This window comes from Dreissena polymorpha, chromosome 11, assembly GCF_020536995.1.
Source record: "Dreissena polymorpha isolate Duluth1 chromosome 11, UMN_Dpol_1.0, whole genome shotgun sequence".
NCBI classification, from domain to species: Eukaryota; Metazoa; Mollusca; class Bivalvia; order Myida; family Dreissenidae; genus Dreissena; species Dreissena polymorpha.
Window position 1 is genome coordinate 12,963,798 of NC_068365.1, and position 16,985 is coordinate 12,980,782.

General features: G+C 34.1%; 1 protein-coding gene across 1 annotated transcript in view; it reads right to left on the reverse strand.

Moving 5' to 3' along the window:
- Positions 1-16,046, reverse strand: part of LOC127851238 (adhesion G-protein coupled receptor G6-like) — a 41,340-nt gene extending 25,294 nt beyond the window's left edge. The window contains exon 1 of the mRNA XM_052384850.1: positions 15,631-16,046. The gene's annotated coding sequence lies outside the window, so the exon portion shown is untranslated. The remainder of the gene's footprint in view (positions 1-15,630) is intronic.
- Between the last annotated feature and the right edge of the window lie 939 nt (positions 16,047-16,985).

Here is a 16,985-nt window from a genome sequence, read left to right on the forward strand (position 1 = left end):
ATGTTTTACTTACATTAACACCTATATACATTAATCTTATTATAGTACTTTTGTTACTTTTACTTTTATTAACTTTTACGTGTGCAATTACCTTGGTTTTAACTTGCATTTTCGACATCACACAGGGATCGGCTGGGTGCAAGTGACGCTGAGACCCCTCTGTGAATGTTTCACCGACCTATGCGTCCCTTTCGATATCTCGCATATTTCCTTCTGCCCGCGCACCGTCCAAGTCCTCGTCGGTTACGTTGTGACCGATGTCGCTTACGTTAATCCCAAATCCCAATTTGGAGCAAAGTCGTCGGCATTAATATCGGTGGCCTCTGTTCTACGTGTTTGTTCTTTTTAACAAGGACTGCATACGAACTCAAGCTCGCATCCTGACTTCACAGCGGCTTTGTATTCCTCAGAAGAAATACCTGTGCAATGACGGATTTATTGATTATCAGATTATCCATACAATATATCGCTGGATTATATAATAACTTGTTTATAATAAGTACATGTTTATCGTTTTAAAAGTAAATCAAGTATATAGAAAAACAAGTGGATTTGTCATTTCATTATTAATGATACGCTATTTCTTAGCAATAATGAATACAGAAATTATCATATTATCCATACAATATACAGCGGGATTATATAATAACTTTTTAACATAAGTAAACTTATATCGTTTTATAAGTTAATCAAGTACATTGAAAAACAAGTTGATTTGTCATTTCATTATTGATAATACGCTATTTCCTTATAATAAGGAACACGGAAATGTGAAAGAAACGGTTGTTATAAGTTTCGTACATACAGTTCTATTTCATTTGCGTTTGTGTATGCTTGAAAAGTTTTATACCAAAATAATTTATAATGCATCGGTTGTGACATCTGCCAAATTTCATATAAGTCAATAATCTATTCGTTAATATTTTGCGCAAACGTTTTGCTGACAAAGAAATTTGTATTTGAAAATTAACATCTTTAAACCATATATTTGTATATTATAATACAGTTGCGCGTCGCTCTGGGAAAACGGGGTGTACTGCATATCCGTAAAGTTATTATTTAACGTTGAACGAGTATTGTAATTATTATACATTACAATATAGCAACACTATTTTTTTTTAAACTCAGGATCGCCAAATGTTTTAAATTAACGGTCAATTGCCTCAAATATATATGTTTATACTGGCTTTATGACGCGCTTTGGAATATACTTGTATCGAGTTTATTGGATTGTGATTATCAAGTCCATAAATCATCATCAATTTTGCATTAGTAACTAACTATTATTCATCTGACTCACCTGTTTTGCACGTTCGATGCTGCCAACGCGAACATGAATCACATTGGACCGCGTGTTGCCGAGGAAGCACTTCAGTACTGCTTCTTATGCATGGAAAATCCGTGTTGTACACAACTCCCTTTCACAACTATTAAACTATAACACTATTATGTTACACTTTATAAAACAATGTGGAGTGTTGAAAATAAAATCGCCGTTAAAAGTCCTGTTCTTATTGACATTACACTAGGTCTATGCACTGGTCTAACTCTCCATTAATTTTGTTTGACTGCATTGTTGTTGTTTTTTTTATCGAGTGCACCGGGATTGTCTCTACCATTTGGCCATCGCCCCCAGAAAGACGTGTTAGTTTGTTATGGGGGATAGTGCAAGATACAGGAGACACCCCGTTCCAATATATAGCACCTAGTACACTGCACCTCGGTTTAACGTCTCATGCGAAAGACGAGTTAGTAGGTTAGGTGCAGCGGGGGATCGAACCAGCGACCTCTGGATTGTGAAGCAAGTGTGTTACCACTAGACCACGGATCCGCTACGTTTGACTGCATGCATTTTACATTAATATATATACTTATTGTGGCTCATTGTTTTTATCACCTACCCTTTGTCGGATGATGCGTGATATACTTACATTATTGATTCGGGATACTTTCTTTGATGATTAAATAATTATCACCAATTAAACTGTTCGTGTAAACAATTAATATATTTATACGTAAGCATTAAAGCGTACACAATACTATATTTATTACACGTAATTTTCAATTGTGTTACCTTTAATATAATATTTTCAAACCACATCGAACAACGAAGGACAAAAATCAATTGTAGTGCATTTTAATTTCACATTTTATTCAAATCCCAGCAATGAACAAACTACACAATGATGATATGTGACAAAACATTGTACATTTAAACATTCCGCTAATGGGGGGGGGGGGGGGCGAGACGACCAGGGGCGAAACGACGAGGGCCGAAACGTCTTGGGGGCGAAACCACAGGTGGTAAGCGTGTAGCTATGATATTCATTAGTAAAAACATCATTTTGAATGATAAATAATCATATTATAACGAAAAATTAACTTTTCTGAAAAAAAAATCACTATCAAATATATATAACAAGGTTTGCAACTCAAAATCAGCCCAAAACGGGGTGCATCGCTTTGAACAGCCATATCTTCATCAATTGTGCAGCGATTTTCACGATCTCGGTCTTATTCAACGCAGAAATGAATTTCGTTTCTGGAAATGTATATGTATTGCAATATTTTTACAAATGCTGGGTCAACTTTCAAGAAATAACACGATACACAACTCGCATGACCCAGTTGACAGTGATCCTTTCCCTGTAAGATTTTCAAGTCTTATTTACAGAAGAACGCATTTCACGTGCAATTTCAAACTAGGTTAGCAAATTTTACTGCACTGAGTAGGTTCCATCTCACACATGATATATGAGATGTATGTATGTTTATGAGTTTATTATAGGCTTTTCCTCTTTTTAAAAATATACTTATAATAATTTTTGAACATTTAGCTCATCTTTATGCTCACATATAAAAATCTCAAATTTGTTTTCACTGGTGACCCCCTCGACTATTATATATGAAATATATATAGTGGAGCTATCCTACTCACCCCGGCGTCGGCGTGAGCGTGCAAATGTTAAAGTTTGCGTACCACCCCAAATATTTCCTATGTGCCTTGACATATTGCTTAAATATGTTGCATACTTCTTTACCAACATCACCCCAACCTATAAACAAGAGCAGACAACTGTATCAAGCATTTTGTAAGAATTGTGGCCCTTTTTTCACTTAGAATATGCATATTATTGATAAATCTAAGTTAAAGTTTGCGTACCACCTCAAATATTTTCAATGTCCCTTGACCTATTGCTTTCATATTATGCCAACTTCTTTACCAACATGACCCCAATATATAAACAAGAACAGACAAATGTATCAAGCATTTTGTAAGAATTATGACTCTTTTTCCATTTAGAATATGCATATTATTGATGAATCTATGTTAAAGTTTGCGTAACCACCTCAAATATTTTCAATATCCCTTGACATATTGCTTTCATATTTTGCAAACTTTTTTACCAACATGACCCCAATCTATAAACAAGAGCAGACAACTGTATCAATAATTTTGTCGTTTTATTAAGAATTATGGACCTTTTTTGTCTTAGTAACTGAATATTTTCTTAAATTGTGTGTTTAGATCCACTTGACTTCTAAAGTATCAAAGCTATTGCTTTCAAACTTCAAATATTTTCTTACTACCATGAGGGTACTGTACCTGGCAAGTTCAATTTGACCTTTGAATGACATTGACTCTCAAGGTCACAATATTAAATTTTAGTTAAATTGCCATAACTTCTTTATGTATGATAAGATTTTATTCATAATTTGACAATACAACACTTACCTGAATACCACAATAGAGTCCACCCAAACAAAACAATACCCCACGCCCCAACCAAGAATCCCTGACAGCCCCCGCCCCCCCACATAATACCCCCGCTCAACCCCCCTACCCAACCCTAAAAGACTATTTTTTTCTTTGAAACATGGTTAAAAAACAACAAATATTTATTTACTTTAATTTTGAAGGACCGTCCAAACATCCCAACCAAGCTATTGCTATCAAACTTGAAAACAAATCTTATTAGTTTGTTTTATGTCTTTACAAATGTTCAATAGATTGTTGAAAATATATCTGAACTATTACCTTGAGCTTATTGAATAATTTGAACAATTTCCCCATGATGGCTTATGTTATACTGTCAAGCACTCGAATAGTCGAACGCGCTGTCCTCTGACAGCTCTTGTTTTCTTTATTTTTGATTCAAGCATACATTGTAGATGATTTCTATGTTCGAAGATTGTAATTTCCTTTTGCCATGTTTTTTTTGACAATTAATTTAAAAAAAGACCCAAGACTAGAGATTGCAATATTTCTCGTTTTCGAAGGATGATGACATCACTTGTTTGTTAATTTTTTCTTTATTCCTTTTGTCACATGTTATAACTATCATATTTGTATATATTATGCATTTATCTATTAATACATACTAAAAAGTGTTGTTTGATCAACATTTGGATGAATGAGAGTGCATTTTGTAAATAAATGGCTCACAAAAAATGGAGAAAAAAAAGTGTGTGAGGGGGTGGGTCAAAACTAAAAACGTTGAAAAAAATATGATTTTACGGTGAATTGTATTTAAACTTTAATGATCAATGCAGAATACCACAATACTTAGAAATATGCGAAGAAAGAAGAGAAAATCAACATGTCAACACCCTCAATCTGCGCAGAAAGCGTTAACTTTTTCATACATTTTTTTTCTTTCATTTTAATGAAAGCCGTTAGAGTCCCGGTATAGCTACGGTATGCCACCGGCGAATTCCGGGGCTCCGCCGGAGCAATACCGGCGACGACCGGGTGCAACCGGGGCGGACCGTAGCTCTGCCGGATTTCACCTGGGCACTCCCGGCGACAACCGGGGCTATGCCGGGACGCTTCAGGCTTTCACCGGGGCAATACCGGCGACAACCGGAGCTCTGCCGGGGCTTGACCGGGATAAACCGTAGCCAGTCCGGATTGACCGGGACTCTGCCGGGCTGTTGACCGGCTTCAACCGGGGCGGCACCGGAAAATAGTGTGACTGCGTTAAAAATGTCTACGAATCATCCCGGTCCTCGCCAGTCGACCGGCGTTAACCGGGATGGACCGGGGCTCTACCGGCAAAAGTGAGACTTGGGCTAAAGTGGATTTTCTTTTGTATACACATTACAAAGGAAGTATGAGTGTTTTCCTGATCTGTTAATTATGTAATTGAAAACTTTTTTAGGCTATTGAAAGGTATTATTTGACGCCAACAATAACAGTTTTTTTGCGGCCATGTTGTTGTATATCTTCACCGCCTATGTAGACGAACCTCTACCAGATCTGTAGAGTTGAACAAAAGGTTATCGTTCCCACAACCAGTATCGTGTTGTCCTCCACCGTCTATGTACACTGTAGATATACACAACTATTGTCTTTTCTTGCAGTTTCTGAGCTTCTGCACTCAACCGCTTGGGTCAATCCGTATAAATTCGGACAAAGGGAGAAATTTGGACAAAACATCCTAAATGCATTTTACGTCACACTAAACCTAACCTCAGGCCTTCAGTTCCTACAGCGCTTTGATTTTGCATTGTTACTCATATGCAGTGGTATTTAATTTTGTTATTTCGTTATTTATTTCGGGTACGCTTTAACGCGTAAAAACAGAAGTTTATCATCGACTGTCAACGTAAACAGTTATTTCAAGAAACAGATAATTCGCAATTTTGTTTTGCTTTTAAATTGTCACGTAAATTCATTTCGCATACAGTATGTTTTGTTTATAGTATACTTCATAATTTTCGATATTTGCAATTTATCGGAACTTTTCAGGTTGTCAAGAAACATGGTTTATAGGTAATATATCAGCAAGATTAAAAGTTATATTGATAATATTTTGTAGTAATACCCAATCTATGGAAAGTTATATACCAAAATATTTTTGATTATGAGTTTTTTTATCAGAGGACGGTCTGATATTTTTTTGTATTAAAATATTATTTGACCACCTTTTGAATATTTTAATATTTTGAAGCTCAGCCACTGCATAACCTTTACATGATTATATGTGGAAAAGAGTTTGTTTGAAAGTTCGGCTGTTCATACTCGGCAGAGATTGACGTCCCTTTAATGTTCTCATATTTTAGGAACATAGATTTGACCCTTTAAACAATTGTTTCGAAATGAAAAAAAGATATTAACCAAAATTGTTTTCGGATTGTTAATTTTGTAATCCTTAAAAGTCCGGACGAATAACAAACTTACATGAAATGAATATAATTGTTTACTTCCTTCTTTGAAGACTAAAGCGAACTGTGTTCTGAAAATACCACGTGCATAGATTGTATTCTCGTGTATCGGTATCGATGCTAACTACACAGGGTATAAATATTTTTAAATATTTTATCGAGTTATGTAAATAAGCACGTAATTGAATTATTGAGAATAAAATGCACAAGTGTATTCTCATCAAAGATTAGATTATTATTTTTCTCTTAAGATGAATAATTATAACGATGCATACAAATTGGCTTATTTTTTCACTTAATTAAATAATTAAAATTTAAATTAGATAATTAGAAGTAGTAATTTGTTCTAGCAAAGTTAAGTTTTAGAAGTTATTTTAAGCAATACATCCAGAAGACCAAAAGCCCAAGTGGACATAGTAAGCATTCAGTGTTTACAAAGTAAATAGTTTATGATTAAACAAAGTAATAATACAATTTTACTGCAACAATACATACATGTTTTATTAAATATTGGGTTATTATATTTACAACTTTCGATAGTATAAATGTAATAAGATCATATATGTAATATCTTTAAATTCTAATTGAGCTTATTAATCGAAACCATGTATCAAATATAATAAAATGTACATATGTTAGGTATACTTGTGAAATAATGGTGATGTTGTATAAGTCACTTGACAATATGTTATGCATGTGTATTTTGATTGTGTACTTCCTAGCACTTATATTTGAACATAATACTGGTACATGTTTTAGATACTTTTAAGTACATATTATTGGAATATATGATACTCAGCAAATGGTAATGCTGTACAAGTCACTTGATAATATGTTTTGCATGTGTGTGTTGATTGTGTATTTTTTTGCACAAATAGTTGAACTTAATATTAAAGGTGTTAACTTCGTTTATAAATATTAAAGGTGTATATTTGATAAATGGATATGTTTATAAGTCACCTGACAATATGTTATGCATGTGTGTATTGACTGTTTTCTAGCACTCATATATGAACTTGAACAGTTGCTGGGTGAGTTATCTTACTTTGTACAGCAACTTAATTGTAAAAAGCTTGTGTATTCTCTAGCGCTTATAAAGTTTAACCTCACTTACTTGTTGATCTATCTTTTTTTTGTACATCAATCTAATTATTTATTACTTGTGAAATCTCTAATACTTACATATGTGAACTGCAGTTGCTGGATGATTTATTTTTTGTTGTACAGCAACTTAATTTTATAAAGCTTGTGTACTCACTAGCACTCATATATTTTGAAGCTCAACTGCTAGATAGCTTATCTTGCTTGTAAACCTTTTTGTTTAGACTTATTGTGTTGTCATATTGAAAATTGTAAATAAGTCCATACTTGTTTATGCTAAGTTAAGTATGCAAGCAGTTTTTTAACATACCAAATAGCAAACATCTACTTGCTACTATGATTTGTAAGATCTTACCAGACGCAACTCTTGTACATATCTGTCTAAATGCTGCTTTCAACTGTGGTGTGCAATAAAGCCCACATCAGCTGGTAATACATCCACGAATTAATTAATCCACAAGCTCGAAAAATGAATATTATTTGTAAACTCTTATTAAGAACAAATACAATAACACGATCACTTACTCCTAACGTGTGCCTGAACAGTAATCTACAATCCTTCGACACACTCATAGTGCACATGTATTCTTCAGCTTGCGGAAATCCTGCACATTCTACAAACAAACACAATCCCGTTAACACGCCGCATTAGCAAATACTACAAGCTTCGTAAAAATCTTGCCATTTTTTCGGTTTGACTAAGTACTAAGCCCATGTTGCGTACATTATTGTACTACTATGTTACCACGCGATCATCGAATATAAGCTTCACTTTATTTTTTGTATCATTTAGACAGCATAAAATATAAATTTATCAAATAAGGTTTTAACATCTCTTTAAAACATCAACGTGACCAAACTTTTGGTTTATTTTTGTTATGGTCTTCTCAATATTCGTCCACTCAATATTCCACTTTTTGCGGGCCGGGCGCACGAAAGCTTTTCCTCATCCAATTATTTCTTGCACTCGGGCATAACATGATGTACACTGACATAGGAGTTTACAGGATGAGGGTAGGTTTGTTCAACAAATTAATATGTTCGAGTTAGTTTGCTGGCTGGCAATTCTTCTTCTTAGAGGAGGCGATGTCCATCGAAATCCTGGACCCGACATCCTTGATATGTCCTGAATCCTTGATATGTCCTCCTCATCTTTGGGTACACCTTTCTCATCTTCAATAACTGATGCATTTGCACATAATCTACAAATTGATAATAGCAACGTTCAGAGCTTCCTCACCAAGAAAGATATTCTGTATGCTGATCTTAACAATTTTGATATTATAATCTTTACTGAACCTTGGCTCAGCTCAACAGTTGTTGACACTGACGACGTGATAGAAGAAACGATCCCCATGGAGGTATTCTAGTATACATTAAATCTGATCTCTTTGCCCTTGAGCGACCCGACCTACAAATTGACGATCTAGAATGTCTATGGGTTGAATTACGTATAAAGGGAAGGCGTCTTTTATCTGGCTCTTTCTACAGATCACCAAACTCTTGCCCTTATCTACTAGAATGCATAAATGATTCGATCTCACTAGCCGTTGACACTGGTATTAAGAGCAGTATTATCACAGGTGATTTTAATCTCGACATGAATAAACCACAGTGCAGGATCAAAATGGACTCCCTTCTTTTACAGTATAATCTCACACAGATTATTAAAGAACCTACTCATTTTACTGAAACCTCGAATTCCATTCTTGACCTTTTTATGATAATATCTTCATTGACAGTACTAAAAAGTGGCGTTTAAGAACCTTTTCTTAACCAGCAATCTCGATTTCATCGTCCAGTCTACTGCGTAATAAACTTCAATGGAACAGCTGGGTCTAATTTTAAACGTGAAATATGGCGATATAAAGATGGGGACTACACTAATCTAAGACAACTTGTGCAGAACTTTGATTGGAACAGTTGCTGCGATAATAATATTGACATATATACCTCAAATTTCACACGTCAACTTATCAGTTTCTGCGAAACTACAATCCCAAACAAAATAGTTACAACAAGACTATTACCAAGAAATATAGTCCCCTACCGGCTCCACCATTGTCAGATATTTGTATTTGTTGCCATAGCAACCAGAATTTTTGACGTATGAACAAAATGAAATGACGTGGATAATGTCCATATTTCCATCTATCCTTGTTTCAAGTTTCATGAAAAAATATTAAGAACTTGTAAAGTTATCGCAGGATCCAGAAAAGTGTGACAGACAGAGCGCAAATAAGAACAGCTGATCCTCCATGGCTACATAACACTATTTGCAAGGAAATCCACCGCCACAAACAAGCATACAAAAAGTCAAGGATACAAATATAGACCGACACTGGCCCATCTTTCGCCAACAACGTAATATTGTTAATAATCTTGTCAGATCAGCGAACAAAGTTAACAATGATAATCTCGCTAAACTTATACGTCAAAATCAAACCTCATCATCCGACCTTTGGAATATGATACCAAAATTCACAAATAAAAACACCTCACATAACGAGTTGCCTCCTTAATTCATAATGGTACCATATATGAGTTATCCCTTGATAAAGCGAATATTCTTAATTCCTTCTTCCAATCTAAATCTACTCTAACTACACCCTGTACGCATATGGACATCCTACATTCCCAAGAGCCAGATTTCCCAGATCTCATCATTTCCCGTCCAGATGTCTTTGATTCCATAAAAGTTATGAACACGGGAAAGGCACCAGGTCCAGACCAAATACATAGTCAGGTCCTAAAGCAAATTGCATCTGAGATTGCAGGTCCACTACAAAATCTTTTCAACTTTTCTTTTTTTCTATCAGTACTTGTAGGGTCCCACGTAGCTGGAAAGAAGCAATTGTTTGTGCACTTCACAAAAAGTCTGATCCTCAGGATGTGGGAAAGTATAGACCGATCTCCCTTTTAAGTGTTTTAAGTAAATGTCTCGAGAGAATTATTAACAAATATATTTTTAACCATTTAAGGGCTATTTAATTTATAACCCCATTTCAATCAGGCTTCATTCCGAAAGATTTTAATGTTAACCAATTAGTATCTGTATATCACACCTTTTTAATGCTTTTACGAAGGTAAAGAGGTTCGAGCCGTTTTTTGCGACATTTCTAAGGCCTTTGACAGAGTATGGCATGAAGGATTTATTCACAAGCTCCGACTAAGTGGTATCTCGGGCAATCTTCTAGTTTGGTTTTAAGACTACCTACATGAGAGGACCCAGTGTGTTTTAATCTCTGGCTGCCAATCTGACCCATTACCCATAACTGATGGTGTCACTCAAGGGTCTTTATTAGGGCCCCTCCTCTTTTTTATATATATAAATATCATTGTACGAGATATTGACTGTCCAATTCCCCTTTTTGCAGACGACACCACGCTATATATCATCGTCGACAACCCTGTTTATGCGGCTAATCATCTTAACTCTGATCTTGAACAAATTCATTCCTTGGCTGATAAGTGGTGGATAATCCATCCAAAACCAAATCCTTAGTTATATCTAGAACAATCAACCGCCCAATCCATCCCCCTCTTTTTCTCAACGACCGCCAAATCACTGAGGTTTTGTCTCAAAAGCATCTAGGCTTTACTTTTTCTGATACATGTTCCTGGCATGACCATATTGAATCAATCAAGAAGAAAGCGTGGCACAGAATCAATCTAATGCGAACGTTTAAGTGTACGCTCGATAGAAAGTCCCTTCTATCGATATACACAACATTTATTATGATTCAACATGAAACAGCAAGGATAATTAGCGGGGGAACACGTTTGGCATCATTGCAAAACCTATATAATGAAACTGCTCTCGAGCCATTAAAAATAGGAGAACAAAACATAAACTTTCCCTCTTCTATAAAATGTATAATTCACTATCATCCACATATTTGTGCACACTGATCCCCTCTAGCGTGGGTGTAAGATCGGCTTATCCTCTTCGTAAGTCTTACAATATTCGCCGCATTCAATGCAAATCACAACTTTTTACACGATCTTATCTACCATCAACTATACTCTTATGGAACAATCTACCGAAATTGGTAAGAACGGCTCCTTCTCTCTCTGCTTTTAAAGCAAATCTTAGTAAAGATAAAACATATTCCCCAGCATTACTACGATGGGGAGCGGACGTCAAATGTTCTACATGCGCGTTTACGAATGCACTGTATCAGACTAAATGAACATTTGTACGCGAAAAACATTGTACGAAGTCCATATTGTCAATGTGGTGCGATTGAAAATACACATCACTTTTTCCTTATTTGCCCCATTTACACAGAAAAAAGAGTTATCCTTTGACAATCTGTCCAGTTTCCAACCCATAACTTTGCAGCTACTTGTTTTCGGTGTTAAAGACGGATCAAACGAAGTAAACTCATTAATATTCAAATATGTCTTTTATCCGAGATAGTCGTAGATTCTAACCCAACTCTATCTCAGGAACTAACCATATTCTGCTAACGATGCCCCGCCCCGCAACTGCTTCTTTTCTTACCGCAACTTCTCTTATTCTGAAACTCTTCTCTTCCACTTCTTTCCCTTTCCTTCTCAACTTATTAGTTTTTATGCTATCTATATTACTCTGTAATACTATTTGTATAATAACTTATAATATTTCTCCATTACTAAACGGTTTACAATTACCTATCACTGTACTTTATTGTTCGTAATTTTGACATGTCTTTAAATAGTTGTTATACGTTTGGTTGTTTACACCATTACAGCAGCGCTTCCAACTGACAGAAGAGAGACATAGTATAAGCCTCAGGCTTCCTTCTCAATTTTGTCCAATTGTATTTTACAGCCTTTATGTTAAGCAATACTGCAATTCTACCTCCCTAGTATGTTGTTCGAAAATAATATGTATGTTTGTATTGTATTGCAAATATGTACTTTCAATGAACTAAATAAATAGTGTTTAAACCAAATAATGTAGTAATACCTTGTACTAACCTCGTGTAACAACTTTCGTTTCATGAGGCACTTGCATTATGTGTACATCATACAGTTAGCTGTATTAAAATGCATGTTAAATCCTATGCATAATTTCCATAATGAATATAAAGTTTTTCACAGTGCTATTTAATACAAATACAAACATAATCAAATTTGCATGGGGCCATAAATTGCCCTTTTAGACAAAAGGTCTCGCTCATGAGCAAATGCAATGAAATGCGAGTACGAAATATTATAACACTTTTCTTGATATATCACATAAACAATCCTTTTAAAACTAGGTTATACATCTACTTAACATGTTGACAGAATGGTGCTCTTATAAGAAGTCTTTATAAACTACGTCAACTTTAATTATTTTTTTAATAAAAATTGTAAAGGTATGAAACATAAGTTAATAATTGACCGCATTCGTTAGTTTAATGATTTTTGGACTTATTTGCGATATTTCCAATACAAAATGTGTTCCTTTTATGAAAAGTTAGCTAATAAATACAATCACGGGAACTAAAGTTAAAACGCGCACTGCCACTTTAACACGATGAAATAAAGCAGCGAACATTATTTGCAACAAATGCTCTTCTACTATTTTGCTTACATTAAACACATGAATAATGATACTTGAGCTGGTGGTAAAATGTACGATAAACTTGATCCCCAGTGAAAACTTTTCAACTTCTTTTAATCGAGTTCATGTTTAATATATTTTTGTCAAAACAGGTTAAGAGTGTTGAACTAAACATTCCCAAAACATTTGAAACTAGGTTAAATAATGGTGTCCATAAACATCGAATAAGAATCCATCTTTCATTATTATATTATCTGAGGTTTTCGAAGTATCGGCAAATGAAGTGTCTAGCTTTTTTATTTAACGATAATTGCCATTTAATATCTTGAGATAATAAATTTGACGTAACATATCATTATCGCGCCTATTTTTTTTTACAATTAACCAACTATAGTGTGTATCGGTCAGGTTTGTGAAGGACCAGACATATATATTGACTTATTGTTATTTAAATATTATTTGCGGTAATATATATTGAATTATTAAGCGTTCTAATATCTATATATGTGATATTTTAACACTTAATGTGCTACTTCATAACATGATAAATTCGGACGAATGATGCAATCAAAACATAACATAACCTACTCATGAAATATAATATGAAATATAGTACAATAATATACATAATCTTGCTTGTAAATCCTTGGGAATCATATTGTCCTCTACCGAATGTATCAACATTTCTGAGATGTATAAAAGTGTGTAACCGTATTCCCGCACAATATGAAGTTATCAAAATTTACCAATACAAAATAATAAATATAACAATTAATTAAGAAGCTTTACTATTTAATTTATTCAATTTTCAGATGAAACATGGTGACAGATACGCTTGAGCGGATGCGCGGTACCGCAAATTAATATTTCAATTGCTATTTTATATAACGTGCATATGCAATAATTTTGCGCTTCTCTGCAGTTGATATGATACTGAAGACAACATAATACAAAATTTATATTTTAGCTGTCATCTTACGTCGCCACTATATCGTGGTCATATCTTTTAAATATTTAATGGAAAAAACGTTTTTACGCCATATAGGAATAAATCAATATTTGTATGTCTTTCATTTTATTCTAATATCATTTATGTCGTTGCTGTCGTATTTATCTTTAAGTTCCATGTGCTACCGTATACATCGACGTCGTTTAGCATGGGCGACTCACATACGCCCTGATTTACTTTTTGATGAGAGTATATGATGCACAATACTTCTTTATTGTTTTTGACAATTGATTTTACAATGGAATACATCGCTTCACTGGCGTTTATAATTTTGGCACTTATACTATTTGAGACACGTGCTTGCAATAAGAATGACATTTATATTTTATCATAACATTCCTCATAATCTATGACTGCTCTGTATTATGTTTCTCCGCTGTAAATTATTTAAGATATGATAGTCTGTAATAAAGAACTTCACCCAGTTGTCCCTTAACCTTTTTGATACCCGAACTGATATGTATTATCTTTTTATATATTATTTTAATATTAAGAGTCATATTGTTAAGAACTATTCCTCTGTGATTTTGCACTAAGTAAGGATCGCCCACTTTAATTATTGGTATTATTTTGTCCGTGGTTATCTTTTTCTTTATCACATGTATAACATTGAAGCAAACGGTCGATATTTGAAATAGTAATAATTTCAAATAGCTGTTAAAACGACGTTCTTCATACGTTTAAAACGCACTCAAATATAAATAACATATATATGTTAACAAATTTAGTGAGCATTACGAAGTTTACCTGAAATAATTGTATTAATTAAATAAAACATTTGGGATATCTCAATTCAAAAAGGTGAAGGCTCAAATTTCTTCTGCGTAATGTATCTTAATCCAAAATCGCAAGATATCAGCAAAACTTTTCGAGAGTTCATAGATAGATTATGCACACTTCGCTCTTCTTCTCATGCTTCAACAATTTGATAACATTCGTTGTGATTACCTTACATAATGAGGTAACATTTACAATACGGTAAATGTGGAATTCCTACTATATATAGTTAGTTTACTTACAACGGTATTTGCCGATCGGATAAAACATTTTTTAGTTAATGGATTTGGCAAAAAGGTTACACGTAAACTTAATACCTAAACCCGACTAAAGTGTTGAGTCAATCAACCGCAAAGAGAATATTTCTATTCGAAATCACACTTTGTACTGTTCACTTTTTTTAAAAGTGCCGTGAGTGTAGAACAACGACTTACATCTAATGTTAACTTTCAGCAAAGTCAATTGCTAAATTGGACTTTTCAACAACAATAGATCTCTAAACACATTAAATTCCGTCGTTTTAAAAACATATGTATGGGTTTTCTTTAGCAAATAATTGGTTTTGACATTTTCAGTGAACTTGACTAATGACGGAAATAATATACTATCAGGCATTTCTTAGCCCATCAAATATAAGTAATTACTAGCACAGAATGGAAGCATTTAAATGTGTCTTATTAGCTTTCTTAAATATACAATGTACATGATGAAAAAAATGTATATGGCAAAATTAATTTTACCAAGTCTTAATAAAAATCGAATAGATATTTAAACAATTAGATTTTATACATAAGTTTACAATGTCATTTACAATATTACAGAAAACCTTGCATTTTATTTTTGAAGTGGGGAAATTAATATCATTATAGTAACTTTTGTTAACTACTTTGAGATATTTGAAGATGCATTTCTAAAAAAGTATCAATCATTCACATATTCTGGTTAACATGTAAAATTAAAAATTAAGCATACTTTCATTATTTATTAAATAAGATGCACGCTTCAATTAAAAAAATAATATTTTACAAAAACAGCTTACCTTCCCGATGTTTCAATATTTTTCTTCTAAGTAATATTGTCCGACTGCAGTTCATCAATTCATGTTGTCAAATCATAAAATGTATCCAAGAACAAAACAACATATAGCTCACAGGCTTTGTCGAATGACCTTGTTCAATGTAAATTTTAATAGCACAATAACGTGTATACAAATACTATGGTAAACTATCCAGGCTGTTAAAAGCGATCTTAATTGTGAAGCTAAATACTCCACGAACAACCGATAATAAATAATTCTCGCACAAACAGGCCTCTTAATATACCAACCCGTATCACGATTAAACGCGAATGTGTTTCGAAAATACACGTACCGAGATTCTTGGAACGGACAATTTACAACGCTAATTGCTCAATAATGTTAAACACTATTATTAATCCATCTACAACCACAAACACTACCACGTGCACTTTCAAAAATCACAAACAATATACACGTGCTCGTTGGTAAAAACCACGTAATGTTCAAGTGCGATGTACATATTATATTAAATCGTTTGGCTACAAAAATTAAGCAAATGCCAAACTTGTTTTCAAGTCTGTTTCGCGTGAGCGTCATCTAGAGTATGTAACATCAAAGGTTAACTGGTTTTGATTGGTTAAAATGTGTTATCAGTGTTATTTATCAACAACGTTGTTTCTGTGAAAAGTGTGCTTTTCTTAGGAAGTTGTGTTTGCGTAATGGTGTTTACGCAGAAGATGTCTGATGTGTTAAAAGAAATATTGGGGCTTGTATTAATTTGGCTGCTGTCATAATATCATCGAATGCTGAATGATCAACAGTTTTAAAATGGTTAATAGCGTGTTCGAGTGCGGTTCTTTCATGATAACATCCCGGCCAGCAAACCTATATCGGGCCGCCGTCGGCCTGATATAAACTATATCGAGCCGATATCGTAAACGATGTCTGGCCGCAATCGTTTTGCCCATCGGAATTTGATCGGCCCGATATCGGCAAAATTGTTTATCGGCCCGTCGTCGGCCCCATATCGGCAAAATGGCTTATCGGCCTGCCGTAGGTTTTATGTAACGCCCTCAATAATACCACAAATGCAGCACTTTGCCATGTATATAACAAACAACACAGATTTATCTTATAAACATTAACTTTGAAAAGGCATTATGTCATAATAACATTAAAACAACTATTTTAAGCTTCAAATAATACATGTAGATTCAAAAAGCTTAAAAAGCAACACATACGATTCGTGTATATAGGAAAAAAAGGCGGTATGGCCATGATTTACCATAACATATGTTACACAGAAATAAATAACCGGCTAATGGTGCGGCATGTTATGTAATATTATACATCTGCATGTGACTGGCCATGAATAC